Genomic DNA, 14,048 nt, shown 5'->3' with positions numbered 1-14,048 from the left:
CCGAGGAGGGGGCGCCGCTGCTGCTCTACACCAGGTGAGACCGCGCGGCGACTGCCTCCCCCCCCCCCCCCCCCCCGGCTTCCGGGCAACGGCCTTCAGCCGTTGACCCGTTTTCAAAGGTTTCGCGCCAAAACCCAAACCGTTGGGATTTGGCGCCAAACCTTTGAATTTGAACTCCCTTCCCGCCCTTTCCCACCTAACGCCGGCCTGTTGATGAACGTTTCTTGTTTTTGCTAAATCTCTTTTGATCTCATTCGCTTCAATTCTACCCCTTTCGGCCTGTTAACGTCTAAATAACCCGTATTCCGTGCACCGTACCCATACCGTTTCTCCACTCCGGCCTCGCCGCGTGGTTTCCCGGTGCCCGAGCCGGCGCCCCCGACTCGCTGGCTTGTGTTGTGCTGTGTTGTGGTGTGAGTTGGTCAAAGGTATTGTATTGCCTCGCTGTGCTATTGTGTTTCATACCATGTCTGTGTCACCGCACCATGACCCCCCCGTGTCCCTTCCCCGGGCGGCGGACACCCAGCCCCAGATTGTTGATGGCCGGCTGGTGCTCCCCTTTCCCCTCCCCGGGCTGCTCCTGTGCCCCGTGGAGGGATGTGGGGGGCGCTATGCCAACTGTGATGCCTCGACTATGCGCCAGAGTCTGAGGCGCCACATCAAACGCTGCCACGTGGCTCTGACCGACGCCCAGTGGGTGTGTGGTGGGTGCAGGTGCCGGCTGCCGTACCACTTTCGCGGCACGGCTGCTTCGCCCAGCCGGCCGCCGCCGGCCCGGTGGCCATGCCCCACCGCTGTTGGTGCGGCCGGAGCTTCACGACCCGGCGCGGCCTCACCAACCATGCCCGCCTGTGCCGCCGCTCCCCCGTCCACGTGGACACGCCGTCCCTCCCGCTGACCGCTGGGACTGACCGACCGGTGGCAGGTGACGACGACCTCTCCCTGCCCCCGCTCACCCCTCCCGAGGCCCCCGTCCGCGGCTCTGTATCTGACCCCGGCCCCGGCTCGCCCCGCTCGAGTCTGCCGAGCCCGCTGGCTGACCGGCCCGGCTCTGGTGACGTCACCCTCACGCCTGATGACGTCATCCCTGGCCCTGTGACGTCCCGGCCCGGCCCCTCTGTGCTGCCGGACGGCCCGGGTGACCGGTGTGACACCCCCGTCCCTGCTGTCACTGTGACTGTGTCGCCCGGTGTGTCCTCGGTGGACTGGTCGCCCGTGCCGTCCCCTGGCGTGATGTCGGATGTGACGTCACGCGTGTCGTCTTCTGGTGTGACGTCCACCGCATCCTCTGACTCTTCTGAGGCGTCCACCCCGCTCGGCACCCCGTGTGCCCCGACGCCCCGCGCCCGCCGGTCCCTGGCGTCCCTGCGGACCAGCCCGGCCCGGCCCGACCCTCCCGGTGACCCCGTGTCGCCCCTGCTAACCGGGACCGTCCCAGCCCCCTCCAGCGGCTCGCCCGGCGATTCATGGCGGCGATCGGCCGTGGCGGCCGGCGGCCTGCGGCCCCAGCCCGGCGGGACCCCGCCCCGCCCCGTCCAGACTCACCCCTCCTGCCCCCGTTCCCGCCCTCCCTGGAGGCTTGTCGGCGGTCGGAGAGTGGGAGTGAGCTGGACATCACCCTGGAGACCCCGCCGCGGGCCCCCTCCCCCTCTGACTGGACCCTGCTGGAGGACCTAGCCGTCTCCTCTGACTCCGAGGCGGCCGGTGACGGAGGACAGCCTGCCTCTGTCGCTGCGGCTGGCCGGCACCGACTCCCCTCCCCTCCCGGTGGCCGCTGACGCTCCGTCCCCCGACAGAGCCCCGACGCCGCCGCTGGATCCCGGCTCCGTCCTCCCCACTCTCCCCAGCTGACTGCCCGCCGCCCGACAGAGCCGAGACGCCGCCGCCGGACGCTGCTCCGCGCTCTGTCCCCGCTCCGGCCTCTGCCTCGTCAGCTGACGGCTCGCCGCCGTCCGCCGCTGGCCGGCCTCCCCCCGCCCCCTCCCCGCCGACTGACTCGGGTAGCGGTGGGGGTGATGAGCGGAGGAGAAGGAAGCGACGCCGGCGCCGCCGTGACCGGCGTGGACCGGTCCCCCGTGACCCGGCCCGTGACGTGCCCGTCCCCGGTGACCCGGCCCGCCCGTCCCACCCCGGCCGTGACCCGTCCTCCCACAGCAGCTCACCCCCGAGGGACACCAGTGGTGACGGCTGTGGCTGGCCCCGCCGGACACTGGTGTTCCACCAGTCCCGTGCTCCCGTCCCACAGGACCCCGTGGACGGTGACCCCCGCCGTGGCCGGCCTGTCAGTGACCTCGGTGGCCCCCCTGTGACCCCCACTGACCGTGGTCGTGACTGTGCCGCGCGCACCCAGCCCTGTACCCCTACCCGTCGTGTACGGACCCCTCCCGGGTTCCCGTCCCGGGGAGGACGGCCCCCGCCCGGGTTCCCGGCCCGTGACGTGCCCCGTGACGGTCCCGTGTCACCTGGTGCCAGTGCTGCTGTCGGTGACAGTGGCCCCACACGGACATACAGTGAGGTGGTGCGGACCCCAGTGCCTCACGCTGTGCCGCCCGTGACCCGCCCCGAGCCGCCCGCACCCCGTGCTGTGCCGCTCGCACCCCGTGCCGTGCCGGGTCCCTCTCGTGACTCCGGTGGTGACCAGCGTGCTAACCGTGGTCGTGGAGGCCGTGACGGGGGTCGTGGCCGCCAACCCGCCGCTAACCCGGCCCGTGCCGCCGCCGGCCCGTCCCGTGCCGCCGCCGGTGGCCGCCCCGGCGCTGACCTGACCCGCCGTGCACCCGTGTCACCCCGTGACCGTGACCCTCCCCATGGCGGTGCTGCGCCCCGCCCCACCGGTGGCCGCGGTCCGCCCGGTGACCCCGCTCACCGTGACCGTCCCGGCGGCGCCCGTGACCCTACCGTGACCCGGCCCGGCCGTGGCCGCTCCGGCGGTGAGCCTTCCAGCGCCGGCCGTGGTGCTCGTGGCAGAGGTGGCCGTGGTGGTCGCCCGCCCGCTGACCCGCCCCGTGCCGTGCCCCGTGTCCCGCCTGACCCGCCCCGCGGCTCGCCCAGCGCTACTGTTCGCGTGCCACCCTGTGCTGACCCGCCCCGCGGCTCGCCCGGTGCTGCAGCCCGTGTCCCGCCTGACCCGCCCCGCGGCTCGCCTGGCGCCGCAGCCCGTGTGCCACCCCGTGCTGACCCGCCCGCGGCTCGCCCGGTGCTGCTGCTCGTGTGACGCCCGGTGACCTGCCGCGCGCCCCGCCTGGTGACCCCGCCGGCGCTGTGGCTGGTGGACCGCCCCGTGCTCCGCCCTGTGCCCCGCCCGGTGACCTGCCCACTGACCCGCCCACTGACCGTGACCCCGCCCCTGACCGACCTGCCGGCGGTGCCCGTGGTGGCGGCCGCGGTCGTGGTCGTGGCCGTGGTGCCTCCCGCGGTCGTGGCCGAGGTGGTGCCTCCCGTGGCCGGGGTGGTGCTGCTGGTGCCCCCGCTGGTGCCCCCGCTGGTGACCCCGCTGGTGACCCTGACGGTGGTGCCGGTGGCGGTGGCCGTGGTGGTGGTCGTGGCCGTGGCCGCGGCGGCCCTGGCCGTGGTCGGGGCCGTGGTGCCGGCCGTGGTGGTGGTGCTGGAGGTGCTGGTGACCCCGCCGGCGCCCCTGACCCCGCCGGCGCCCCTGACCCCACCCAGCAGGGCCCGGAGCCGACCGAGCTGCAGCAGCAGTTCCTCCCGGTCCTAACCGCCCTGCAGGAGACCCGCGCCCCGTGGGAGGATGTGGAGCGGCAGCTCACTCGGCTGTGCGCCGAGGCGGCCCGGCGTAACGCCGACTACCACGAGCGGCGCCGGCGCCCCGCCCCCTGGCGCCCCTCCGAACGAGCGGCCGCCAGCTGACCGTCCCCCCGCCGCCCCTCCCGCCGGCGAGCCCCGCCCCCCGCCAGCGGAGCAGGAGCCGGAGCCGGCCGAGGACCACCGGCGGCCCTGGCAGCCGCCGGCCTACGCGGCCGAGGAGGCCAGCCGGCTACAAAAGTTGTACCGTGCCAACAGGGACAAGGCGGTGCGGCAGGTGCTGCGGGAGGAGACGCCCCCGTGCCCCGTGCCCGGCGAGCAGCTGGCGGCCCACTTCGCCCCTCCTCCCTGCCCTCCTGTGGAGTGGGACCGGCGGCCGCAGGAGGTCCCTGACCTGACCCCCGCCGCCCCCTCCCCGGCCCTGACCGCCCCGTTCCGAGCCGACGAGGTGTGGGGCCGTCTCCGGCGGGCGGCCAACACCGCCCCTGGCCCTGACGGGCTGCGGTACGCCGCCTGGCGCGCCCTCGACCCCGGCGCCCTGCTGCTGACCCGGGCGTTCGAGCTGTGCCGGCTGGCGCGCCGCGTCCCGCCCACCTGGCTTGTGTCGGAGACGGCCCTCCTCCACAAGGGGGGTGACCCGACCCGGCCCGACAGCTGGCGGCCGATCGCCCTCGGCGCCACGGTGGCGAAACTGTACGCCGGCGTGTGGGCGGACCGGCTCAGTGGGTGGGTGGAGGCGGCTGACATCCTCTCACCAGGTCAGAAGGGTTTCCGGCCCTTCGATGGCGTGCTGGAGCACAACTTTGTGCTCCAGTGCGCCGTCAACAGCGCACGGGAGGACGGGACGGAGGCCCACGTGGCCTTCATTGACCTGACCAACGCATTCGGCTCGGTCCCCCACAGCCTCCTTTGGCAGGTGCTGCAGCGGGTCGGAGTGCCGGAGGAGGTGGTGGCCGTCCTGCAGGGCCTGTACGAGGGCAGCGCCACCCGGTACCGGGCCGGGGACGGCCTGACCGCGCCGGTGGCGTGCCAGCGCGGCGTGCGGCAGGGGTGCCCCCTCAGCGGCCTCCTCTTCTCCCTCGCCCTGGAGCCGCTGCTGCGGGCCCTCGCCGCCGCCCAGGTGCGCTGCCTGGCCTACGCTGACGACCTGGCGCTCATTTTCAGCCGGCGCAGCGAGGTGCAGGACGGCCTGGCGCTGCTGGAGCGCGTGTGCGCCTGGGCGGGGCTGACCCCCAACCCGGGGAAGTCGGCCCTGCTTTCCGTCGGCGCCCCCTCCCCGCCCGCCACCCTGTGCGGTGCCCCCCTGCCCCTCATTGACCGGGACGGGGCCTACAGGTACCTGGGCCGGCCTGTCGGCCACACCCGACTGTCCCAGCCGCCCCTACAGGTGGTGGCTGAGGCGCGCCGGGACGCCGCCCGCCTCCTGGGGTCGCCCCTGGCCCCGTGGCAGAAGTTGGACGCCGTGAGGACGTTCATCGCCCCCCGTCTGACCCACTGCCTGCGGCTGGGGGTGATCCCCAAGGGCGCCCTGGCCGCTTTTGACAGGTCACTCCGCTGGCGGGTCAAAGGTATCCTGCACCTGCCAATAAACTCGACCAACAGGTACCTCTACAGCCCGACCACTGCCGGCGGGGTCGGCCTGACCCATTTTTCACAGGAGGCCGACATCCTGCTGGCGGCGGCCACCCAGCGCCTCCTCCACTCCCGTGACCCAGCGGTGGCCGAGCTGGCGGCCGCCGAGCTGATCGGTGCCGCCCGGCGCCGTGTCCGCCGTGACCCGACCCCGGCTGACCTCGCCGAGTACCTCAACGGCGCTCCGATGCGGGACGACGGCGGCGGCGTGTCCTGCCGCTCGACCCGCACCCGTGTGGCCACCACCGCCCTCGCCCGCCGCGCCGCCGTCCGCTGGCGCGCCGCTGACCCCCCTGTCCTGCAGGTGGGGGAGGCGGACGTGGAGCCGCGGCGTGAGTCGCGCGCGCTCCGGGAGGCGGTCCGCCAGACCGAGCTGCGTGAGCTGACCCAGATGCCGCAGCAGGGGAAGGTCCTGGCCTGCGTCGCCGACCAGCCGGTGAGCTCCCATTATATGTATAATGGGAGCTTCACCCGGTTCGCCGACTGGCGATTTGTCCACCGTGCCCGCCTCTCGCTCGTGCCCCTCAACGCCTACTCCCGCCGAGCAGGAGCTGACCGCCGGTGCCGGCGCTGCGGGTACGTGCAGGAGACCCTCCCGCACGTCACTAACCATTGTCTGCAGGCACACGCGGAGGCGTACCAGCTGCGGCACGACGCCATCCTGGCCCGGCTGGAGCGCGCCACGCCGGTCTTCCCCGGGGACGAGGTCCGGGTGAACCGACGTGTCCCCGGCATTGACTCCGCCCTCCGCCCCGACCTGGTGGTGACCCGGGGCGACCACGTGTCACTCGTTGATGTCACTGTTGCCTTCGAAAACCGCCCCGAGGCCCTCCGCGCCGCCGCCGCTGACAAGGAGCGCAAGTACGCGCCCCTCGTCCAGGAGCTGCGGCGGCAGGGCAAGACGGCCTCCGTGCATGCCCTCGTGCTGGGATCCCTGGGGACGTGGGTGCGGTCCAACGAGAGGACGCTGCGTCAGCTGCGCGTGTCCCGCGTGTACGCCCGTCTCATGCGTAAACTCATGGCTGAGTGATACGCTGCGGTGGTCACGCGACATTTATATTGAACACATTACCGGGACACGCCAGTACTGAGCGCGCTGCCCCGTCCGGTCGACCCCAGGGCCGTATGAGTGTAGTTTGTGGTGTTTTTGTTCATTGTTATGTCTATCTGTGTCTCATGTTTGTGGCCGTCAGTGTGTTCTGTGGTCACGTGTTATTGTTAAGTGTTTGTTACTGTGTCAATTGTGTGTTTGTATTTGTACGTGTATGTGTGCCCTGGGTGTCTGCCTAACAGCAGCAGTCAGTGCTGTGTAGGCAGCCGCCTCACGGTGGCTGTGCCACTCGTTGACCTGCCTGCGTGGCCCGGCCTAATCTGAGCTGACCCGCTGACTTGACCGTCCGAGACGAGTAGCCTGCTCTGTCGTGGCCATTTGGTGACCGCCAACCTGGCCGTCGCCATCCGACTTGACCCCAGCTGACCGGCCGCTCACACAGTAGCCGCTAACCTGGCCGCCCCCGCTGCCCGCGGCCCTCTGACCGGGGTGTCCGTGGCCCTCTGACCGGTGTGTCCGCGGCCCTCTGACCGGTGTGTCCGCCGCCCGGTGTCCGCCCCCCCCCCCGTGACCCGTGTCACTGTGTGTGGTGGTGGGTGCCGGTGTGTGCCGGTGACCCTTGGCCGTGACCGGTGGCCGTGGCCGCCCTGCCGGCGGCTGTAGGCTGCCCGTCTGGCGGCTGGCCGCCCCCCGGTGGCTGGAGCCGCCTCACCTGGTGGCCGTGGCTGCCCCCGGTGGCCGTGGCTGCCCCCGGTGGCCGTGGTGGCTGCCCCCGGTTGCTGGAGCCGCCTCACCTGGTGGCCGTGGCTGCCCCCGGTGGCCGTGGCTGCCCCTCGTCTGGTGGCCGCTGCCGTGGTCGCCTGCCGGTGACCTGGGGTCGCCTCCGGTGACCGCCAAGCCGCTCCTGGCGTCCGTCGGCCGCCCTGCGGCGCTCTCCGCCCGGTCACGCTGGACCGGTGACCGGGGCTCGGCGGCCGCTGCCCGTGGCCGCCGCCTGCCGCTGGTGCCGCTGGTGCCGGCCCGTCGGCTGGTGCCGTCTGGTGCCGGCCCTGTCGACTGCTGGTGTCTGGCGCACCGTCAAGTGGCTGGTGGCTGCCCTCTCGGTGGCCGCCGTCAAGTGGCCGCTGCCTGTGGCCGGTGGCCGCCCTCCCGGCGGCCGCCTTCAAGTGGCTGAAGCCGGTGGCCGCCCTCTCGGTGGTCGCCATCAAGCGGCCGCTGCCTGTGGCCGGTGGCCGCCCTCCCGGCGGCCCCTTCAAGTGGCCGAAGCCGGTGGCCGCCCTCTCGGTGGCCACCTCCGTGACCGCCGCCCGGCTCGTGACCGCGGCTGTCCGTGCGCCGCGCTGCGCCCCGCCGCCCGGCGCCGACCGTTCTCCCCGAGACTGTCGGTCGGTCGGGGCTGTCGGTGCGCCGGGCCGCACCCCGTGCCGGCGCCCGCCGCTGCGGGCTGGAGACTGTTCCGGCCCGTCGGCCGGCGCTCGTTGGTGCCGCGGCACCCGTCGCTCGGCGCCGGCTGGCGCCGCTAGCGACCGCGTCGCGAACTAGTGCGCGTGGTGCCCTGACCGCCGCGTCGGTCTGGGCTCGTCGGTGCCCGCTGGTGCCCGTCGGCTCGCTGCCGTCTCAGTGACGGACAGTCGTGACGTCACAGCTCGGTGATGTGCGCGCCGCAGGTGACGTGGGGTGGGGAGTGTTGGGGTGGGAGTGATGGGACGGGGTGGGACGGGAGTGTGGTGGCGGACAGTGGCCTCCGCTGGCCGTGGCCGCCCGTAGACGGTCCACCGTGATCGCCCGTAGACGATCTGCCGTAGCGGCCCGTGGGCTGTCCGCCGGGGCCGCCCGTGGGCTGTCTCCCGTGACCGCCTGGCCGGCCGGCACCGACCTGTGCCGGCCCTGGCTCCCCGTGACTGATCGTGTGACCCCACTCGCGGCCGCCCCAGTGGCCGGTGATCGCGGTCATTGAGAACTCCGTGAGCTAGCAGCTCTAACCAGTGACAGTACCCGTCAGTAGTGACGGCCACTGCAGTGCGGTAGGTGGGGAGTGTTGGGGTGGAATAGGGGAGGGGTGGGATGGGATTGTCATGTAATTATTGTGTGATGTGTGTCTACATTGTAACATATACTCGCATCTGCTGTCCGTCACCGCCTGACTCGGCGTGACCGACATGCCTGTCACCGATAGTGGCCGCTAGGGACCCCTCAGGTCCCAGTCGGACCCTTCAGGTCCCAGTCGGACCCCTCAGGTCCCAGTCGGACCCCTCAGGTCCCAGTCGGACCCCTCAGGTCCCAGTCGGACCACCCAGGTCCCAGTCAGACCCCCTCAGGTCCCCGTCGGACCCCTCAGGTCCCAGTCGGATCCACCGTCCACCGCCTTACCGACCGTTTCTCTCTTCCCGGTCAGCGTTATGAGGTGACGGCTCGGACCGACCCCATGTGTGTGCTATAGTGTATGTGGGAGTGTGGGGTGGGGTGGGAAGGGACGGGTGGAGTGGGGATAATGTGTACGCCAGTACTGGTCCATATAGACAGACCATAGGCACGTTGTTGTTTGCCCGTGCCGAGCTTGGCCCGCCGGCCCGCTATTGTATGTTCGTACCGATGTCTTTATGGAGCTCTGTATTGGCGACTACCGCCAATCTGTCATATATTGTTCGAACTCAATATGTACGTACCATGTAGTGTAAGTGGCGCATACCGTCTCCGATCCATTGACTAGGAGCGCCAGCTGTATGTTTGTGTGTGGAGCCCTATTCGTGGCCTCCTGCCGTCCGTGGACCCTGCTGCCACCGACAAACGTAGTAGATATGTGTTCGTCCAGACCGGATGCCCTTTGTGGCCGACTATTGCTGATGGCTGTGTTCTGTTCGTAGCCTGATGCCGATCGAGGCTGCCCTGTCGTCCGTGGCCCCGCTGCCACCGACCAGTCATTGACGCTCAGTGACCTTACGCTGACTAACCTGTTTGGTCTGATGACGCCCAGCGTCCCTGTACGATTCGCTGATGTGTGTCGCACCGATGTGCTGCCCGTCTCGGTCGGCCCGCACCCAGGGCTCGTCTGGCCCCCCTCTACCCCCCCCCCTTCCCCGGCACCCTCTGTCCCCTGTAGCCCCGGGGTCGTGGCCGGCCGCTGTCGGTCGACCCTCCCCGATGCCGCACGGGGTCACGGTGCCCTCCCTGCCCCGAGGCGGTGGTGTGGGGTCGGCGCCCTCCGGTGGGTCTCGGCCGGTGTGGGCCGGGAGGGCCCCGGACTCCCTCTCCCTGGCTTGGTGCCTGGTGGCTGGTGACGGGCGGCCATGGTGATGGCGTGGTGCGGCTCACCACACGATGGTGAGGCACGGATGCAGGCCTGGTGCGCTTAGTGCTTAGATGGTAGCGTCACACGGGGAGCGCTGCTCTGGTGATGGTGTGGGCCGCTACGGCGGCGGGCAGGTGGGCCCCAGTGGCCGCCCCGACCGACGCGTCGGACCGCCAGCCGGTGCCGGGGCGCACAGCTGGCGGTGCCCTGCTTTGGTGATGGTGATGGTGGTGCAGATCCCCAGCAACCCCCTCCCCTCCCTCCCTGGCCCGCCGCGCCGGCCCGCCGTGGTGCCTCCCCCACTGCCGCCTCCCTCCTCCCCCTCCCCGATCCTCCCGCCAGCCTTGCCCGGGGTGTGTGGCCGACCGCCATGGTGACCCTCCGGGGTCTGTAACTATTGGCTTATTTATCTCTGTGCATGGTTTGTAAAACGGACCGGCATGACTGTTGCCGCCGTTATGATTTGTTTTGTTTGTATGTCCCACTGTTTGTTATCACCATGTACTTTTCTGAATAAAAAAAATCTGTTCTTATCAGCTTAATATCTGATACGTCCCCTACATGGGGACCAGAATATTAAACTGATTTTTGGACTTTGGCGGGGTTTTTGGAGCTTGCTCCAGCCCTGCCGCGGGTTGGCCTGGCATTGCACTACAGCCAGGATCGGCCCACTTTTGTTATCATGCGTTGTGATATGTGGTGAAAATAAAAGGATAAAGATACTTTTAAGATATATGACAATAAAAATTGACAAAACATGAAAATACGCCTCTTTTTGATCATGGTCATAGACAAACGCTCATACTAAATGGAATAAAAATGCGGGTATCGGCAAATTGTACCTGTGACCCCTCAATGTCCCTGAGGTCATCTCAGGTCATGAAGAAAAATGACCCAATCAATATCATTATGATTATAGACGTTTTTTTTTCTCGAATTCCACTACTACGTGCCGCCCCCGACCCGAGCCACGATAACCGCTACAATAGGCGAATTAATTCACGCATTTATTTTGTTCCCAGACAATCGACTCTTTCAAGTACACGGTGCATCGGCGTCCTAAAATGTGACTGGAAAGGCCGCTCTATCTGGTGAAACTCAGTAAAGACGGTGCATCATCATCTAACTGAGGTACCTGTAAAGCTGACATCTTTATCACTATTCATTCGGTATCAGTGATGGACAGTGGGGGGCGTGTGGGAAGTTGTGGGTGACGACAGCTTTGCCTTACGTAAAGCATCATATGCTTTTAAAACTTTTCTTTTTTATTAGTTTTGCTATAGCGTGAGGCGTGCAATCGTATATCGAAATGAAAAAAGTAACTGGAAAAATAGCAGTATCTATCGACATTCCTTACATCTGTGCTTTGGTAAGGTCCTGACAAATGCTTTATTTATTCATATTAGCCGTTTTCACGACGGCCATCTGGTACACATTTGATGCACAGGTGGTACAGATAAAGTGCAGAATTGGTCAAATCAGGTTCAGTGTGTCCTCTTAGCAGCTATCAGCTAGCACTTATATGCACTAATTTCTTATATGCCTGATTTGTCATATTTTCAGAGAGCATCATCGATTAAAACACTGTAATAAATTCATAAAATGAAGCTATTTGCTGTAAAAGAAAGTACGTGCAGATTTGATCACATCAGGTGCATTCGCCGGATAGACCGTCGTGAAAACGGCCATTAACTACTATCAAGATACATTTTTGTCGATACGTGCCTTATTCGTTACGTACATGATTAATCAGTACTTTTGCTGACGTACATGTGCAATACGTACTTTTGCGATGCATGCTTTTGTCTGCATGCAGCTAGGGGGGGGGGGTAGAGCTAGGGGGGGGGGGGGTAGAGCGCTGCCATACGTCGTGGTGTTCGACTGTGCTGCCATCTGATGTCGCACCACTGATAACTGTCGGCGCGGCGCCGCCGTCTCCATTTGCGTGTGTACAAACGCACGGTCGAGAGCCACTAATTCGAAATTATTTCGAGTTTGGCGATCTTTTGTGCTTACAGATACTTACCATGGTGAGGATAAACTGAAACTGCGTATACTTTGAATGTAACATAATGGACCACTCTTATCACTCGCCGTGGCCACTAGCGCTCACGCTATAGCTCTGCATCGTTACTAGTACTAATAGTTATCCCTTAACTGCATAAGTATCTAAAAGTGTTGTGCTTAAGTATCGCTTCTCGGCCTTTTGGCTAAGATCAAAGTGTAGTATCTGTTCTTATCAGCTTAATATCTGATACGTCCCCTACATGGGGACCAGAATATTAAACTGATTTTTGGACTTTGGCGGGGTTTTTGGAGCTTGCTCCAGCCCTGCCGCGGGTTGGCCTGGCATTGCACTACAGCCAGGATCGGCCCACTTTTGTTATCATGCGTTGTGATATGTGGTGAAAATAAAAGGATAAAGATACTTTTAAGATATATGACAATAAAAATTGACAAAACATGAAAATACGCCTCTTTTTGATCATGGTCATAGACAAACGCTCATACTAAATGGAATAAAAATGCGGGTATCGGCAAATTGTACCTGTGACCCCTCAATGTCCCTGAGGTCATCTCAGGTCATGAAGAAAAATGACCCAATCAATATCATTATGATTATAGACGTTTTTTTTTCTCGAATTCCACTACTACGTGCCGCCCCCGACCCGAGCCACGATAACCGCTACAATAGGCGAATTAATTCACGCATTTATTTGTTCCCAGACAATCGACATCTTTCAAGTACACGGTGCATCGGCGTCCTAAAATGTGACTGGAAAGGCCGCTCTATCTGGTGAAACTCAGTAAAGACGGTGCATCATCATCTAACTGGTACCTGTAAAGCTGACATCTTTATCACTATTCATTCGGTATCAGTGATGGACAGTGGGGGGCGTGTGGGAAGTTGTGGGTGACGACAGCTTTGCCTTACGTAAAGCATCATGCTTTTAAAACTTTTCTCTTTTTATTAGTTTTGCTATAGCGTGAGGCGTGCAATCGTATATCGAAATGAAAAAAGTAACTGGAAAAATAGCAGTATCTATCGACATTCCTTACATCTGTGCTTTGGTAAGGTCCTGACAAATGCTTATTTATTCATATTAGCCGTTTTCACGACGGCCATCTGGTACACATTTGATGCACAGGTGGTACAGATAAAGTGCAGAATTGGTCAAATCAGGTTCAGTGTGTCCTCTTAGCAGCTATCAGCTAGCACTTATATGCACTAATTTCTTATATGCCTGATTTGTCATATTTTCAGAGAGCATCATCGATTAAAACACTGTAATAAATTCATAAAATGAAGCTATTTGCTGTAAAAGAAAGTACGTGCAGATTTGATCACATCAGGTGCATTCGCCGGATAGACCGTCGTGAAAACGGCCATTAACTACTATCAAGATACATTTTTGTCGATACGTGCCTTATTCGTTACGTACATGATTAATCAGTACTTTTGCTGACGTACATGTGCAATACGTACTTTTGCGATGCATGCTTTTGTCTGCATGCAGCTAGGGGGGGGGTAGAGCTAGGGGGGGGTAGAGCGCTGCCATACGTCGTGGTGTTCGACTGTGCTGCCATCTGATGTCGCACCACTGATAACTGTCGGCGCGGCGCCGCCGTCTCCATTTGCGTGTGTACAAACGCACGGTCGAGAGCCACTAATTCGAAATTATTTCGAGTTTGGCGATCTTTTGTGCTTACAGATACTTACCATGGTGAGGATAAACTGAAACTGCGTATACTTTGAATGTAACATAATGGACCACTCTTATCACTCGCCGTGGCCACTAGCGCTCACGCTATAGCTCTGCATCGTTACTAGTACTAATAGTTATCCCTTAACTGCATAAGTATCTAAAAGTGTTGTGCTTAAGTATCGCTTCTCGGCCTTTTGGCTAAGATCAAAGTGTAGTATCTGTTCTTATCAGCTTAATATCTGATACGTCCCCTACATGGGGACCAGAATATTAAACTGATTTTGGACTTTGGCGGGGTTTTTGGAGCTTGCCAGCCCTGCCGCGGGTTGGCCTGGCATTGCACTACAGCCAGGATCGGCCCACTTTTGTTATCATGCGTTGTGATATGTGGTGAAAAAAAGGATAAAGATACTTTTAAGATATATGACATAAAATTGACAAAACAAAATACGCCTCTTTTTGATCATGGTCATAGACAAACGCTCATACTAAATGGAATAAAAATGCGGGTATCGGCAAATTGTACCTGTGACCCCTCAATGTCCCTGAGGTCATCTCAGGTCATGAAGAAAAATGACCCAATCAATATCATTAGATTATAGACGTT

General features: G+C 63.4%; 2 non-coding genes and 1 pseudogene across 2 annotated transcripts; all 3 read left to right on the top strand.

The window, feature by feature from the left end:
- Positions 1-10,235: 10,235 nt before the first annotated feature.
- Positions 10,236-10,411, top strand: LOC122376570 (annotated as a pseudogene).
- A 1,513-nt stretch (positions 10,412-11,924) lies between these two features.
- LOC122376563 lies at positions 11,925-12,117 on the top strand. The gene has a single exon (XR_006255660.1). It is a non-coding gene; the product is annotated as a U2 spliceosomal RNA (small nuclear RNA).
- Positions 12,118-13,619: 1,502 nt separating this feature from the next.
- Positions 13,620-13,809, top strand: LOC122376568. The gene has a single exon (XR_006255664.1). It is a non-coding gene; the product is annotated as a U2 spliceosomal RNA (small nuclear RNA).
- The last annotated feature ends 239 nt before the right edge of the window (positions 13,810-14,048 follow it).

Source organism: Amphibalanus amphitrite, unplaced genomic scaffold (assembly GCF_019059575.1).
Source record: "Amphibalanus amphitrite isolate SeventyFive unplaced genomic scaffold, NRLGWU_Aamphi_draft 002200F_arrow, whole genome shotgun sequence".
NCBI classification, from domain to species: domain Eukaryota; kingdom Metazoa; phylum Arthropoda; class Thecostraca; order Balanomorpha; family Balanidae; genus Amphibalanus; species Amphibalanus amphitrite.
The sequence above is the reverse complement of the archived record's forward strand: the minus strand, read 5'-3'. Positions and strand labels throughout refer to the sequence as shown.